Source organism: Antechinus flavipes, chromosome 2 (assembly GCF_016432865.1).
Source record: "Antechinus flavipes isolate AdamAnt ecotype Samford, QLD, Australia chromosome 2, AdamAnt_v2, whole genome shotgun sequence".
Lineage (NCBI taxonomy): Eukaryota > Metazoa > Chordata > Mammalia > Dasyuromorphia > Dasyuridae > Antechinus > Antechinus flavipes.
Genome location: NC_067399.1, coordinates 63,206,272 through 63,220,928, shown reverse-complemented (window position 1 = coordinate 63,220,928; position 14,657 = coordinate 63,206,272).

The following is a 14,657-nucleotide window of genomic DNA, read 5'->3' as shown; positions in this document are numbered from 1 at the left end:
TGTATAACAATGGACCTTAAAGGGATCCATGATTTGTTACTATGGATCACTTGCCATTACAGCAAATGACAAATTCTTCATAACTGAGTAGATAGTCTTCAAGATTTGTTGTGACCCCAGGGTCTACCTGGTGAGTAATCTGCCTGAGCTTCACTAACAAGGTCCTTAGAAATCAGGCACTCCCATCAGACCAATTAGGTTCATTCTTCTACTTTTCTGATAAGACCTTCAAGTTAAATCTAGGGTCATATCTACTCCACAATAAGGTAGGCAAGCCTAACTTTCATGGAGAAATGAGCTTGATAGGGAGGTCAGGAGAACTATGATTCACAACATTAACTAAATTTTGCATCTCTCTAAAAATCTGATCAGGACTCTGAAGGCAATAATTGATGCTTAACTTACAATCTGTACTCTTGACTTGACTTGAGTTGAATTGATTTTTTTTGGTTCAATCTTGCTTATAGCACAATAGTTTTTTTTGTGTGTGTTTTTTTTTATTTTTATTTAATAATTACTTTATATTGACAGAATCCATGCCAGGGTAATTTTTTTTTTACAACATTATCCCTTGCACTCGTTTCTGTTCCAATTTTTTCCCCTCCCCCCCTCTACCCCCTCCCTAGATGGCAAGCAGTCCTTTATATGTTGGATATGTTACAGTATATCCTAGATACAATATATGTTTGCAGAACCGAACAGTTCTCTTGTTGCACAAGGAGAATTGGATTCAGAAGGTATAAATAACCCGAGAAGAAAAACAAAAATGCAGATAGTTCACATTCGTTTCCCAGTGTTCTTTCTTTGGGTGTAGCTGTATAGCACAATAGTTTTAAAGGAATTTTATAGCAAACTTCTTTGTAAAGTAAGGAAGTGTGTCTCATATTTGAATCCAAAGAAAACAGAGTATAGCCTCCTCAGTGTCAGAAGAGATTTTAGGATCCATGTAGACTGACTGCTGCCGATAGGTGAGTCCTTCCTACTCCACACCTGAAAAGTAGGTATCCATCTGGACAATAGTAGAAATGATTGAAATCTAAGAGAAACAGCTTCTATCTCTATTACTCCTACTTCACAGAAGAACTTTCAATATGGGAGTCAGAAGAAGGCTTTCTGGAGGCTAGAGTTGGGCTCTTCAAAAAGTTTTTCTAGAGAAGCCAGAAATTAAATTTATGCCCCTAGCTAGAGTTTAAACAATATGGAATGTAGGAAATTTAAGGAACAAGGTTATGATTATTAGGACAACATTTTGGGGAAAAGGGATTAGTTTGATCTGGACTGTGATTCCATTGGTTAGAATTCCAGCAGCTGAAAATCCTTCTAGCAATCATTTATAACTTGATGATCTTAGAGAATTATCTAAGGTCTTGAAAAATTGTCCAAAATTCAGAGCCATCACTAGAACAGAGAGATTAGGATTTTCTTCCAGAATATCTTACTAAAAATGAACTCAACTCCAATCCTTTCATTCTTTCAAATGAACAAACCACAAAGCCCAATACTTAGCTAGAAAGGAGTTAAAATTAGATAGTGTGATAGAATACTATTGTGCTATAAGAAATGATGAGCAAGATGCACTCAGAAAAACCTGAAAAACTCAATGAACTGATACAAAGTGAGATGAACTGAACCATAAGAACCTTGTATACAATAACAACAATATTGGATGATGATCAACTGTGAATGACTTGGCTATTTCCAGGAATGCAATGATCCAAGACAATTCTGAATGACTTACAATGAAAAATGCTATCCATACCCAGAGTAAGAACTTGTAGAGCCTGAATGCCTATTGAATCATATTTTTCTTTATTTTTCTTGGGGTTTTTTGCCTGTGTTTTTTTCACATCATGACTAAAGTAGAAATATGTTTTGCATGACTGCACCTGTATAACCTATATCAAACTGCTTGTCTTCTCAATGGGTAGAGGGGGTCTCAGAGAGGGAAGAAGAGAATCTGGAACTCAAGAATTTTAAAAACAAAAGTTAAAAATTGTTCTTATATATAATTGTGGAAAAATAAAACGTTAAAATAAAGTAGGATGCTGCCAAGGAACTCCATAGCCCAGTCCAAACCTGCTCCCCTACTATGCCATGGCTTTCCCAGTGTGTTCCTTTGTGACTCTGAGGGGTTGCTGTCTCAATGAAAAGACATCATGTCACTTGCAAAATCTGCTAGATATGGCCTTTGCCCATGATCACATAGCAAGTGACTTATCAGAGGTAAGACTAGAATCTGGATCTTCCCAGAGGTTTGCTGATAACTGTTTAACAAGGGGTTCTGTGAGAGGGAAAATGTTTTCATGGCAAACTTTAAGTTTAATTTAAATTATTAACATTTCTTCTATCATTTTCTAAAATCTAGACAACCAGCAAAAAAATAAATCAAGCCTCGATTTGTAATGATTGCTGGTTTTACACTGAAATTTTAACAATCAGCTCTAGAGAGTTGATGCAAACTGACTTCAGTATACCTCTAGTTTTTTTCTGATGTTTAAGTCATCATATCATCTTTCCAGGCAATATGCTATCAGAACAGTGACCAAGAATAGATGTGACATCTTTAAAATCACAGAATAGATGTGCCTCAAATCTCTTCCTACTTCAATTCATTCTTCATTCAGTCACTAATGTTATTTTCCTAAAACATGACTCTCTCTCTCTATCTATTTATCTCTTTCCCCCTCTCTCTCTTTCCCCTTCTCTTCCTCTCTTCCTCCCTCTCTCCCTCTCCTTTCTCTCCCCCCCCTTTTCTCTGTCTCTCTCATACATAAACACGCACAAACACAAACATACATGCAAACATACACACTCACATGCATACATTAAACTCCAATCGCCTTCTATTGCTTTCAGGAATAAATATAAAATCCTCAGTTTGACATTAAAAGCTCTTCACAAACTAGCCTCCTATCTTTCCAGTCTTCTTATACCTTGCTCCCCAATATGTTCTCTTATGTCCAATGCTGTTCCACAAACAAGACACTCCAACTCTCAGCTCTGGGAATTTTCTCTGGTTCTCCCTCATGCCTGTAACACTCTCCTTCCCTTACTTCAACTACCAAACTCAATGGCTTTCTTTAAGTTCCCACTAAAATCCCATTTTCCACAGGTGGGAGGCTGTCTTCAATCCCTCTTAATTCCAGTACTTTTCTTCTTCTAATTATTTCTTATTTATCTTGAATGTAGCTTGCTTTGTATATATTCATTTGGATATTGTCTCTCCCATTAAATTATAAATTCTTTGAGAAAAAGGACTGTCTTTTGTCTCTCTTTGCATCTCCAACACTTAACACAGTGCTTGGATCATTGTAGGTGCTTAATTTTTTTTTTGATTGATTGATTGAGATACTCATCTTTTCTCTTCCAAAAAGTGATACTTCACCTATCTGCAGAAAAAGAGGCATCAGGGCTTCTGCATTAAGTGACTGCATGAAAACTCTAATGCAATGTAGGAGAAAGAATTCTGTACTAGGAGTTACAATTAGTTAAGTAACTCAAGGATCAAGAATAAGGATTGCACATCATTAATCAGAGAAATGCAAATTAAGACAACTCTGAGATACCATTACACACCTGTCAGATTGGCTAGAATGACAGGGAAAGATAGTGCAGAATGTTGGAGGGGATGTGGGAAAACAGGGACACTGATACATTGTTGGTGGAATTGTGAACACATCCAGCCATTCTGAAGAGCAATTTGGAACTACACTCAAAAAGTTATCAAACTGTGCATATCCCCTTTGATCCAGCAGTGTTTCTACTGGGCTTATACCCCAAAGAGATACTAAAGAAGAGAAAGGGACCTGTATGTGCCAAAATGTTTGTGGCAGCCCTGTCTGTAGTGGCTAGAAGCTGGAAAATGAATGGATGCCCATCAATTGGAGAATGGCTGGGTAAATTGTGGTATATGAATGTTATGGAATATTATTGTTCTGTAAGAAATGGCCAGCAGGATGAATAGAGAGGATGGGCGAGACTTACATGAACTGATGCTAAGTGAAATGAGCAGAACCAGGAGATCATTATATACCTCAACAACGATACTGTATGAGGATGTATTCTGATGGAAGTGGATTTCTTCGACAAGGGAAGATCTAACTCAGTTTCAATTGATCAAGGATGGACAGAAACAGCTACACCCAAAGAAAGAACACTGGGAAATGAATAGAAACTGCTTGCATTTTTGTTTTTCTTCCCGGATTATTTATACCTTCTGAATCCAATTCTCCCTGTGCAACAAGAGAACTGTTCGGTTTTGCACACATATATTGTATCTAGGATATACTGTAACCTATTTAACATGTAAAGGACTGCCTGCCATCTGGGGGAGGGGGTGGAGGGAGGGAGGGGAAAAATCGGAACAGAAGCGAGTGCAAGGGATAATGTTGTAAAAAATTACCCTGGCATGGGTTCTGTCAATAAAAAGTTATTTTAAAAAATAACAACAACAAAAAAAAAAGAATAAGGATTGCACTCTCCATATGAATAAATGGGCAAAGGGATGGATAGATGGATGGATTAATTTATGAAAAATTTATTGAGTGTTTACTATATGCTGAACACTATGCTAGGTGCTGGACATACAAATACAAAAATAAGATAATTCCTATCCTCAAGGAGTTTACATTCTAATAGAAGACAGCACACATAAAAGAATGGCCATGCTGATTAGATTACAATTCATAAGAAAGGGTATCATACTGTGGCAATGCTAACAATGGACCCTGAGGCAGGAGTTCAGAGCTGAATGACCTTGAACAATCTATTTCCTTTCTTTTTCCCTACTTAAAACTAGAGAGTTGAATTAGAAAATCTCTTAAATCCTTGAAGTTCCAATATTCTAGTAGTTTTTGCATCTGGAGTTAGTCATTTACCTTCCCAGAAACAGAAGACTGCAATATATGACTTTTCAAGATTGTGACTGAATTTCAGAAGAGCCCGACTATACCCAGAGCTAGCCTATTAATTCTCCTGCTGAGGAAACCCTGGCCAAAGCAATATCTCAGGCCAGTGGTCAGGGACAAGAAACTCCATTAGCCATCAGCCTGAAAGGGTAAGACCAGATTCAGGAGGAAAAAGACCAAGCGTTAAGATGATTTCTGTCCAACCACAGAATGCAGAGCAAGGTCATTATTAGCATGTCTAAACCAAGATTAAGGGCTCAGCTTAGGAATCAGGAGCAGCTTGCATCCAACCTAGATCATCTGAGGAAAGGACCCTGGCTCAGGACCAGAGCCCAACATTCTGCCCTAGCATTCTATGTAGCCTTTTGCACACAAATCACTGAACCTGGAAACAAAAGAATTATCCTTATGTCCAGGCTCAAAAGCATCCTAGTGATATGACTATATTTATTACCAAAGTAACTATAAAATGAAGGGAATGGTCTATATGATCTCCAGGTTTCCTCCCAGCTTTAATATTATGTGTCATAACCAAGCTTGCCATGTTTAATATCCCTTCTAAGTCAAATATTTTATGATTTGATGATGGGACATTTACTGACTATATAACCATGGGCAAGTCAGTCCCATTTTATGGATGAGAAAACTGAGACTCTGAGCTGTGAATAATACTCATAGCAGTGCTGTGCGGTAGGTGGTAGAAAGAGAGCTTTGCACTGGAAAAATGTGAATTAATGGTATCATGATTATTATTCACGTTGGTTGAAATGCTCCTCTCTGCTCAGAATCAGCAAACATGTGTTTTCCAAGATGCGGGGGAGTACGACCAGGCAAACTCAGCAGAAACTAAAATCAAAAATAAATGCTTTGGGGAATGATTCCTGATGTGGTGTCTGGAGAAAGACAGGCGGGGTCCTTGTTTATGTATGGGGTCAGAAGGACTGCGCGGGCGCCATGCTCCTCAGGCCCACAGGCCAGTCTAGCCAAAGAGACCTGCCTGATGCTGCACATCTGTTTGCAATCTCCCCAGTCCCTGACTTCTCAGTCATTGCAAGGAAGTGAGGGGTGGAGGGGGAAGCTGCTTCTTTTATCGCAGTTGTTGGAAGCCCTTGGGGTCTGCCCTTGGATGTGGGGTCCCAGAGAGGCGGTCTGGGGATGGGTTCCCTCCATCACACTCTCCCTCCGCCATCCGGGTGCTCCTCTCTGACCAGAGATGGAAAAGCTCAGGAGGAGGGGGAGGGAGGAGAGGGAGTAGACAGAAAAATGCAAGGGGGGGGGGGGCTTTCAACGTACTAGAAACTGGGGGCAGGGAGACCACACGAACTGAGGAAATGCAGAACTGCTTTCCATGTTCTCTCTTCCTTCTCAGTCTCCCTAAATGAGGCTGAGCAGTGTTGGGGAAAGAGTCCAGATTCTGACAAGAGAGATCTCAGTCTCAGACCTGATTCCTTGTCCTGTCTGACCCGGCCCCCAACTACATGATGAGAGAGAGACAGATAGAAACAGAGAGACAAAAAGATGGAGAGGATAGAGAGAGGGGGAGGGAGAGAGATAGACAAAAAGAGAGAGCCAGAAAAATGGAGAGGATGGACAGAGGGAGGGGGAGAGAGAGAGAGAGAGAGAGAGAGAGAGAGAGAGAGAGAGAGAGAGAGAGAGAGAGAAGAGAGAGATAAGGAAAGAAATATAAGGAGCAAGATATAAGGAGAGAAAGATGGAAAAAGAGATGGATGGAGACAGAAATTGAGGTAGAGAGTGAAAGATGAAGGAAGAAAAGCAAGGGGAAAGAGATAGAAGGAGAAAAAATGAAGGAAGAGAGTTGGATAGAAGCAGTAAGCGCTTAATAAATGCTTATTGACTTGACTTATTTCCAAGAAAACCTGAAGTCCTGTTCAGCCTTTTGTCAGTAATTCGATATGTGACCACCCAGACTCTCAGCATCCCCAGACAGCTGAGATTATAAATTGTAGAAAATTATCTACATTGGTAGCAGCTCCTCACCATGAATTTCCTACCCCCAAAGCACCAGAGTTATGAATAAAAAGAGAAAATAGCTATAGATGTGTTTCATTCCACCTTGAATTTCTATATTTCCCCTAACAAAAAAAGTTTTTGGTCTATAGTTTCAAACTTTCGTAAGTATGGCTTCCTGTAATAAGGAGCATCAAAAGGGAGCTGGGTGGTTCAGTGGAGAGAGCATTAGATCTGAGATCTGGAAATCCCAAGTTCCAATCTAGCCTCAGACATTGACCAACTATTAGACCATGAGAAAATCTCTTCACCTTTATCTACCTCAGTTTCCTCATCTGCAAAATAGAAATAATAACAGCACATTTCATTCAAGACTATTGTTAAAGAACACATGAAATAATACTTGTACAATGCATTATAAACCTTAAAATTTCATATTAATGCTATCTAACCATTATAGACCATGCAAGCAGGACAGCTTGGAACACACGAATGTGTGCATATATGTATGTATATATACACATATACCTTATGGACGTACATGCATATATATATGCACATACACGTGCTATTTTGGATGATTTATTACATGATTATTTCACTATAACATAATATATGGTCTGTGTGTTGTGTGTGTGTGCATGTGAGTGTATCACAAAGAAACAGGAGTTGGAAGAAGAGCTGGCGGATGAGGAGGTGGAGAAACAGATGGAAGAGTCAGGGTAAAAGAAGGAGGAAAACTGTTATCTGTTTATCACCATTCCACTCAGCAAGCCAGGGCCTTGGTGAGCCCTGTAGGGAAAGCAGGAGCCCAAACATTCATGAGTTTTCCAGAAAATCAAAATTTCAGTGGACACCCATCTCCTTCTTTGAAACCCTCCAGCTTCCTGTCCCCTGCAAGGAGCTAACCTGATTGTCAGTGTGTCTATATACAAGTATGTGTGTGAGAGTGTGAGAGAAAATGTGTGTGTGATTGTGTGACTTTGTGTATGATTGTGTATGTGAGTGTGGATGTATGTGTGTGTGTGTGTTGGGGGAATTCACAGAAACTCAAGCAGTCTCTGGGAAGCGTAAGACCTCACTCATGCTGGAACTCTGTAGGGAGCTGACCTAGTTCAGGGAAGCAATCAGCCAGAATAAAGGGGGCTAATATGTCACTCAGCCCCCCCAAATAGGAGATACATTCTCAGTTACAATGTGAATATAATTTATAGGCCCAGAAAGCCCCCATAGAAGCCATTCTGGTAGAAGTCCCAAACTCTATGCTGCATTGCCATTTCATGAGGGGGAGGGATGAGAATGGGGGACAAGGAGAAAAGCATTTTTTGGATAATTTCCAGGAAAAAAGAACTCTCTTCTGGCCATAATGATTTATTTAGCCTTCTCAGAATTAATCTCAAGAGTGTTTTTAATCATAGATGGTCAAGAATTGGGAAGAGCCTTAGAAATTATCAAGTCCAACCATTCCTTTTATGCACAAGGAAATTGAGATTCAGAGAAAGGCAATATCTCGCCCAAGGTCACATAGCCAGAGGAGCTGAGTTAAGACAAGTGAACTCAGCTCTCCCAATTCCCTTACAAGGGATTTTTACTCCATAACACCCCAAGGGAGGGTCTTATTTCCATTCCTATTAGAAAATGACTATCACTATATTCCCTAAGAATTTCTGATTTCTTCTTTGATCCAGCAACACAATTACTATGTCTGAATCCCAAAAAGATCAGGGCCCACACATACCAAAATGCTTAGAGCAGCTCTTTTTGTGGTGGCAAAGAAGTGGAAATTAGGGAATGGTCATCAATTGGAAAATGGCTGAACAAATTGTAGTTTACAAGTGTAATAGAATACTATTGTGCTGTAAGAAATGATGGGCTATCTGATTTCAGAAAAACCTGGAAAGACTTATATGAACTGATGCCGAGCAAAGTGAGCAGAATCAGAACATTATACAGAGTAACAGCAACATTGTGCAATGATCAACCATGATAGACTTAGCTCTTCTCAGCAATACTAAGATCTAAAATAATTTCAGAAGACTCATGATGGAAAATACTATCTATATTCAAAGAAAGAAACATAGTCTGAATTCACAAACCTACAATTTTAACTTTTTTGGTTGTTGTTTTTTACAGTTTTTCCCTTTTGTTCTGATTCTTCTTTCACAACAAAACTAATGCAGAAATGTGTGCACTACGATTGTAAATTTATAACCTATACCAGGTTGCTTGCCATCTTAAGGAGGGAGGCGGGACAGGAAAGAGGGAGAAAAAATGAAAATCAAAATTTTATAATAATAAATCTTGAAAACTATATTTACATGACTTTAAAAAAATAAAATGGTATTAAGAGAGAGTGGAAAAAACCTTAAAAAGAAAGAATTTCTGATTCCTAATTTCTAGCCTCTTTTTCTCTCTATTTTTCTGTCTCTCTCTTCTCCCCTTTCTTTTTCTCTTCATTTTCTATTTATCTTTCCATCTCCCCTTTTTTATCTCTTTCCTTTCCTTTCCCCTTTCTCTTCATTCTTTCCCTCCCCTTTCTTTCCCCTGCCTCCTTCCCTTCCCTCCTTCTCCCTCTGTCTATATTTATATGTATCCCTGACTCTGCCTCCCTACCTCTTTTCTTCTCATTTTCAGTCTGACTACTGTCAGACAACCACATCTTGGGGTATGGTGCTGGGAGAAAGGAGCTGAAGGGAAAAGTCATCAAGAACATAAAACATTCTTCTAAAAATTGTCCAGGAATGCATGATTGCACTGTAGTCTCAACCAAAATGTCTACAAAGGCCTCATCCCCTTCATTAAATGTTAATTCTAATTATCATTGTCCCATTTAATTCTATACACAGACTCGCCACTTTAGTAACACATTTCAAAGGCAAGAACTCCAGCTTGTGGAGGGAATAACAATTCTCATTTTTAGTAAGGTCTTCTACAAATAAATTTAATTTGTTTGTGATGATTTCATGGTACAGGTCTTTTCCTAAACCTTCTAAACCAGTATCTTTCCATATACATGCTTGGTTGGATTTACATAGACCAGCAGTGGTACATGTGAAGCAATTGGTCAAATTTTTGAAACCTAATCTCTCTGCCCCCAAAACCATATACACCAAGGCTATGGTAATGTCCAAAGGAGGGGGGAAGGCTATTCGATACTGAGGGAACTGGGACACAGTCAAATGACAATTTACCATAGAGTTTGGAACTTCTATCAACGTACGCCAGTAAGTATGTTTCACTGAACCAAATTTCTTTTTCAGTCATCCTTTGATGACTGGTAACCAAAATAACTGATCGATGGACAGAACTGAGAAGTGATACTGGCCAAGAAGCAAGAAAGTGAATCTAAAGGACACAGGGTCCATCACCTGAGAGCCCCTTTCTATTATGAAAATAGTAGAATGTGGAGCTATGCCATGGAGTGCTAATGTACTGGACAATATCAGAAAATAGTTGGTACTACCCAAGATATTACTTGGTCTCAAAGGCATTCCATTATAATTCTGGACATATAAGACAAAAAAAGAAACTTAGATTAATAGTAAACAATTTTACTGACCCAAGATGATCCATAATGAGCATATCCTTACTAAAGTAAATTCTTACAGCAGATACTCTAACTAAAAAGAGTTAATGCTCATTGTGTTCAAAGAAAAGTATAGTTATTCTTTCCATTTCACAGGGGTTAGGTGCCCCCTCCATCTGAAAAATTAATATAAAATGTTGGCCCTCCCTTTGTACCAGAAAAGAAGTATGATTTTATTGGCTATTACAAATACCATATTAAAAAATTTGGATTAAGTATTTGGTCATAGACTCTGTATCATCTGCTGGCCTTCAGGAAAAAAATATTTCCATTTAATTTCTCATGCTGAACTTCAACGAGGAAAGTTGCAATAGGAAAGGGATAACTACTATTAACTCATGATACATATTTAGAAACTATAAACACTAGAAAACCTTTGGAACATGTGTACATTGGCTTTTACTATATCTCTGGAAGGAGATGGCAAGAAGTAGAAGATATGCTACATCATGGTAGTAAGTGATTGCTTTACCAAATATGAACTGGCAAACCCAACCAGTAATCAGAAACCTTCTGCCTTTTCCTTGGCGGAAAAATATTTCTCTATATGTGGATTCCCTATGAGGATGCATTTTGATCAACATAGACGGTTTAAGAGCAAAAAAAAAAAAAAAACTCAAGGAAATGTTGGGTTTGGTAGGAATGAAGAAGTCTAGAAACACCTTTAACAATCCCAAGGAAATCCATCATCTTATCATCCCTATTACATATTAATGAACATTCTAGAAATACTAAATTGTAGTATCAATCATGTTGCCTTGTGACATTTCTCATGCATTCATAAAACTACCAAGAATGATTTCATCACACTTAACAATGTTTGGGAGAACTCCACACCTACATATCGATTTGTCTTTTGAGGGCTCAGAAGATGGGAAAGTTGCAAATATTTTAAACTACTACATCTCTTAACTAAGAGAGTGACTGAAAAAATTCTACTGGCTAGTCAAGACTTCAGCTCAGAAAAAGTCTAACAACAACAAATGATAATATTGTGTTCAAGTTCATTGTCAAAAACATGATAGAACCTAGAATAGTGATGGACATAAAATGGGTCCTCAGAAAAACTTTAATTAAATTTGGGAGAAAAAAACCCAGAGGCTGTGTCCAAGACCACACAGTCCTAAAGAATTATTAATTTCTATTTATCAAATTAATAACTTTTTTTTCTAAATCAGAGGTCTTCAGTCCTTACATCAGTAACACCTCATACTGTAAGGGAAATCTTTTCAAGTAAACCTCCCTTGTCAGAACAGCTAATTGTGTAGGGTATTAATTTAATTCCCTGTTTCTACTCCTATGCTTCATTATTTTTCCCATGACTGCAATGAGTAAATGAGCTCCCAGTGCAATGGAAATAGCTGAACTCAATCCAGGGCCATTCTCTCAAAGGAACAGCATCAGTAGAGAGAAACATGTCTTTTTATGAGCACATTCTTTTAAAAAAAAAAACTTATTTCATTGGAGGAGATTCTTTCAGAAATCTCCTTCTGATAGGATTCAGTTAAGAGGTCCAAAAGAGAAGGCCTTTCTCTGTTGTTTGACAATTACATGTCCCTTAGGAACTTGATGTGATAGTCACCATAGGGAACCAATCATTAACCTTCACTTTTCAAGGGGAGGAAAAAGCATTCATTAGTTTCTTCCTCCAGAAAATAAGAGAATTGTATTTATCATTCTAGGATGTCTTTTCTAATTAAGTCTGTGAAATCCTCAATGAAATCAGCCTTTCAAACTTTTTTACAGCAAAAATTCTACTCCAGAATCATTGAAAGTTAGAATCAGAAGGAGCCTTAAACTACTATTGTTGTAGTTGATTTTTTTCTATTATTCTTGTTGTTATTTAGCATTCTAAAGTTTGCAAAGTGCTTTACAAATATTATCTCAGTTTATCTTCCCAACAACCCCAGGAGATAAGCTTATTAAAGCCTCATTTTACAGTTAAGGAAACTGAAGTTTACAGAGTATAAGTGATATTTTTCTGGACCACAAAGATAGTAATTTCCAGAGGCTTCAAATATAGGAGGAAGCTTTGAACGTAGAGTGTCAGAGATGGAAGAGATCTTAGAAAATGGGTTGTTAGAATTAACAGGAAATCCTAGAAAATAGTGGAATATTAGAAGAGAAAAAAAACTTTAAAATAGAATATTAAAACATAGAAGATAATTGAAAACATTTACTGAATTAAACAATTTTATATGCAAGATTTTATGAAAGGGATCTTGAACTGAAAAAAAAGGTTGGGCTAGCAGAGACCTTAGACGTTATCTGTGGACAAGGACCTTAAAGGTCATCTGGTTCATAAGTTCTAACCAGTGTTTGTGTTCATGTATCATTTGGCAATTTGGGCAAACCTGTGGCCCTCAGTTCAGAAAAATGTTGGGGAGGTATCCCCTTAAATTCATAAATGCTACACTTTAGTTAGAGCTTAGTGAAAATAAAGAAGTAGTATTTTTCTCACCCAAGTTCAGACTCCTTGAACTCTAACAACAGACAATTGGAAGCAACGAGACTCCAAGTTAAGGATTTTCCTAGACCACTTCTTCGGCTCCATTTTATAAAAAAGAAAAGTCCCAGGAGGAATGAAGTGCCCAAGTCAATGTTACACAGAGCGGAAAGAGCAAAGCTGAGATTCACACCCATGCCTTCCATTCTAGTTCCAATCTCCTCCTATTTCCAATCCATTTCCATGCCATCTTTAGAACAGCTTTAATTTCTGGAGGAGCATCCTATGAAATAAGGGCCTTCGCAGTTCCAGTACAGTGCCTTGTACACACAGCACAGAATAAAGAATGGCTCAACAATTCAACAAACATTTAGAGTTCATCAAATTCTAAAGGCCCTTCTGACTCTTAACATCATGGAAACCTGGATTATGTAGCCTCCAGCCTTGGCTGAGAAGGTAGTACCCATGTGACCACAGTGCCCTCTGGTGGTCCATCAAAAGGGTTTCGTTGGGTTTGGGGGAAGCTAGAACTAAAATGAATAATGTCTGGTCCAGCCTTCTCCATCCTTTTAGCTTTAAGCAAAGGAATGGGGTAGGGGAGGGATTGGAAAAGAGAAAAGGATCCCAGCCCCCTTCGGGGGATAGGGAGTTGGGGAATGTATCAGCTACAAAAGCCATAAAACCTGGAATGATTATCAAGAGAACTATAGGTGAATCTCCGGTTGTGTGTAGGAAGGTCAAAGTACTTGGAAGAAATCTGGGTTGGAAAAGTTTCCCTAAGCAGATGGAATTTCAAAGCTGGAGGGGAGGTGGGGGAAATTAAGCTCTCTTGCTAGTTCCTTAGGAGGGGAGAAATGGTCCAGAGGAGGAAGAATAAGGAAATGGCTATCATCAGAGAAGCTTAGGGAGGGGGGCAATCTTCACAGGATTTACAGATAGAAGGAGAATTTGAGGTCAATTTTGCAAAAGAGAAAACTGAGGAAACAGAGTTTAAGGGACTTAACCAAGATCAAGCTATTTTTGACTTCTAGCTCTGTGATTCTGTGAAATCCCCACAGACACTTGCAAATATTGGGAGGGGGCCGGGGGGGGGCAGATCTGGCCTTTAGAACTGATCAAAAGAAAGTGGGGGGCATGTCTTGGAGAGGGAGAAGAGAGGAAGGAAAGGAATACTTGTGAAGCATCAGTGGGAGGCCTCAGAGTCCAGTGCCCAAAAAGGTTTGTTTGAATGGTCTGGAGTTCCTTTAAAAGCCTGGCATTTGGGGATGCTGGGATCTGAGGTATAAAAGGTCATTTCTCCCAGGAAGTCTCACTTTTGGAGGCTCCACTGCTTACTGGACTCACTGTGGAGAGCCAAGATGAAACAGCTGAGGCTAAGAGGGGCGCTTCACACCCTGCTAGGAAAGTATATCCCAGCTGTGCCAGCATTATCAGCCCTCTCCATCAGCTTCCCCTCCTGGCTCTTCTCAGGAAAGGAGAGAGGAGATAAGGTTTGAAAACAAGACAGGGAAAGAGACCATTGTGCTTTATGTGGAGAAAGGAGGCTGGGTTTTTTTTTTCCATGTGCTTCCCCCGCCCCCGTCAAAACCATTTCTCTGCATTCAATAAAATGCCTGTGGTTTGTGAGCTGCATCTCTGGCCAAGAGCCTGCCTTCCCTTCCAGCTTCCCCAGCTCTCAGCTAGAGAAACAAGTCAAAAGCTGGCTTTGGTCTCCCTGCTCCAGAGAAGTATTGAACTGCTGAGATCTGAA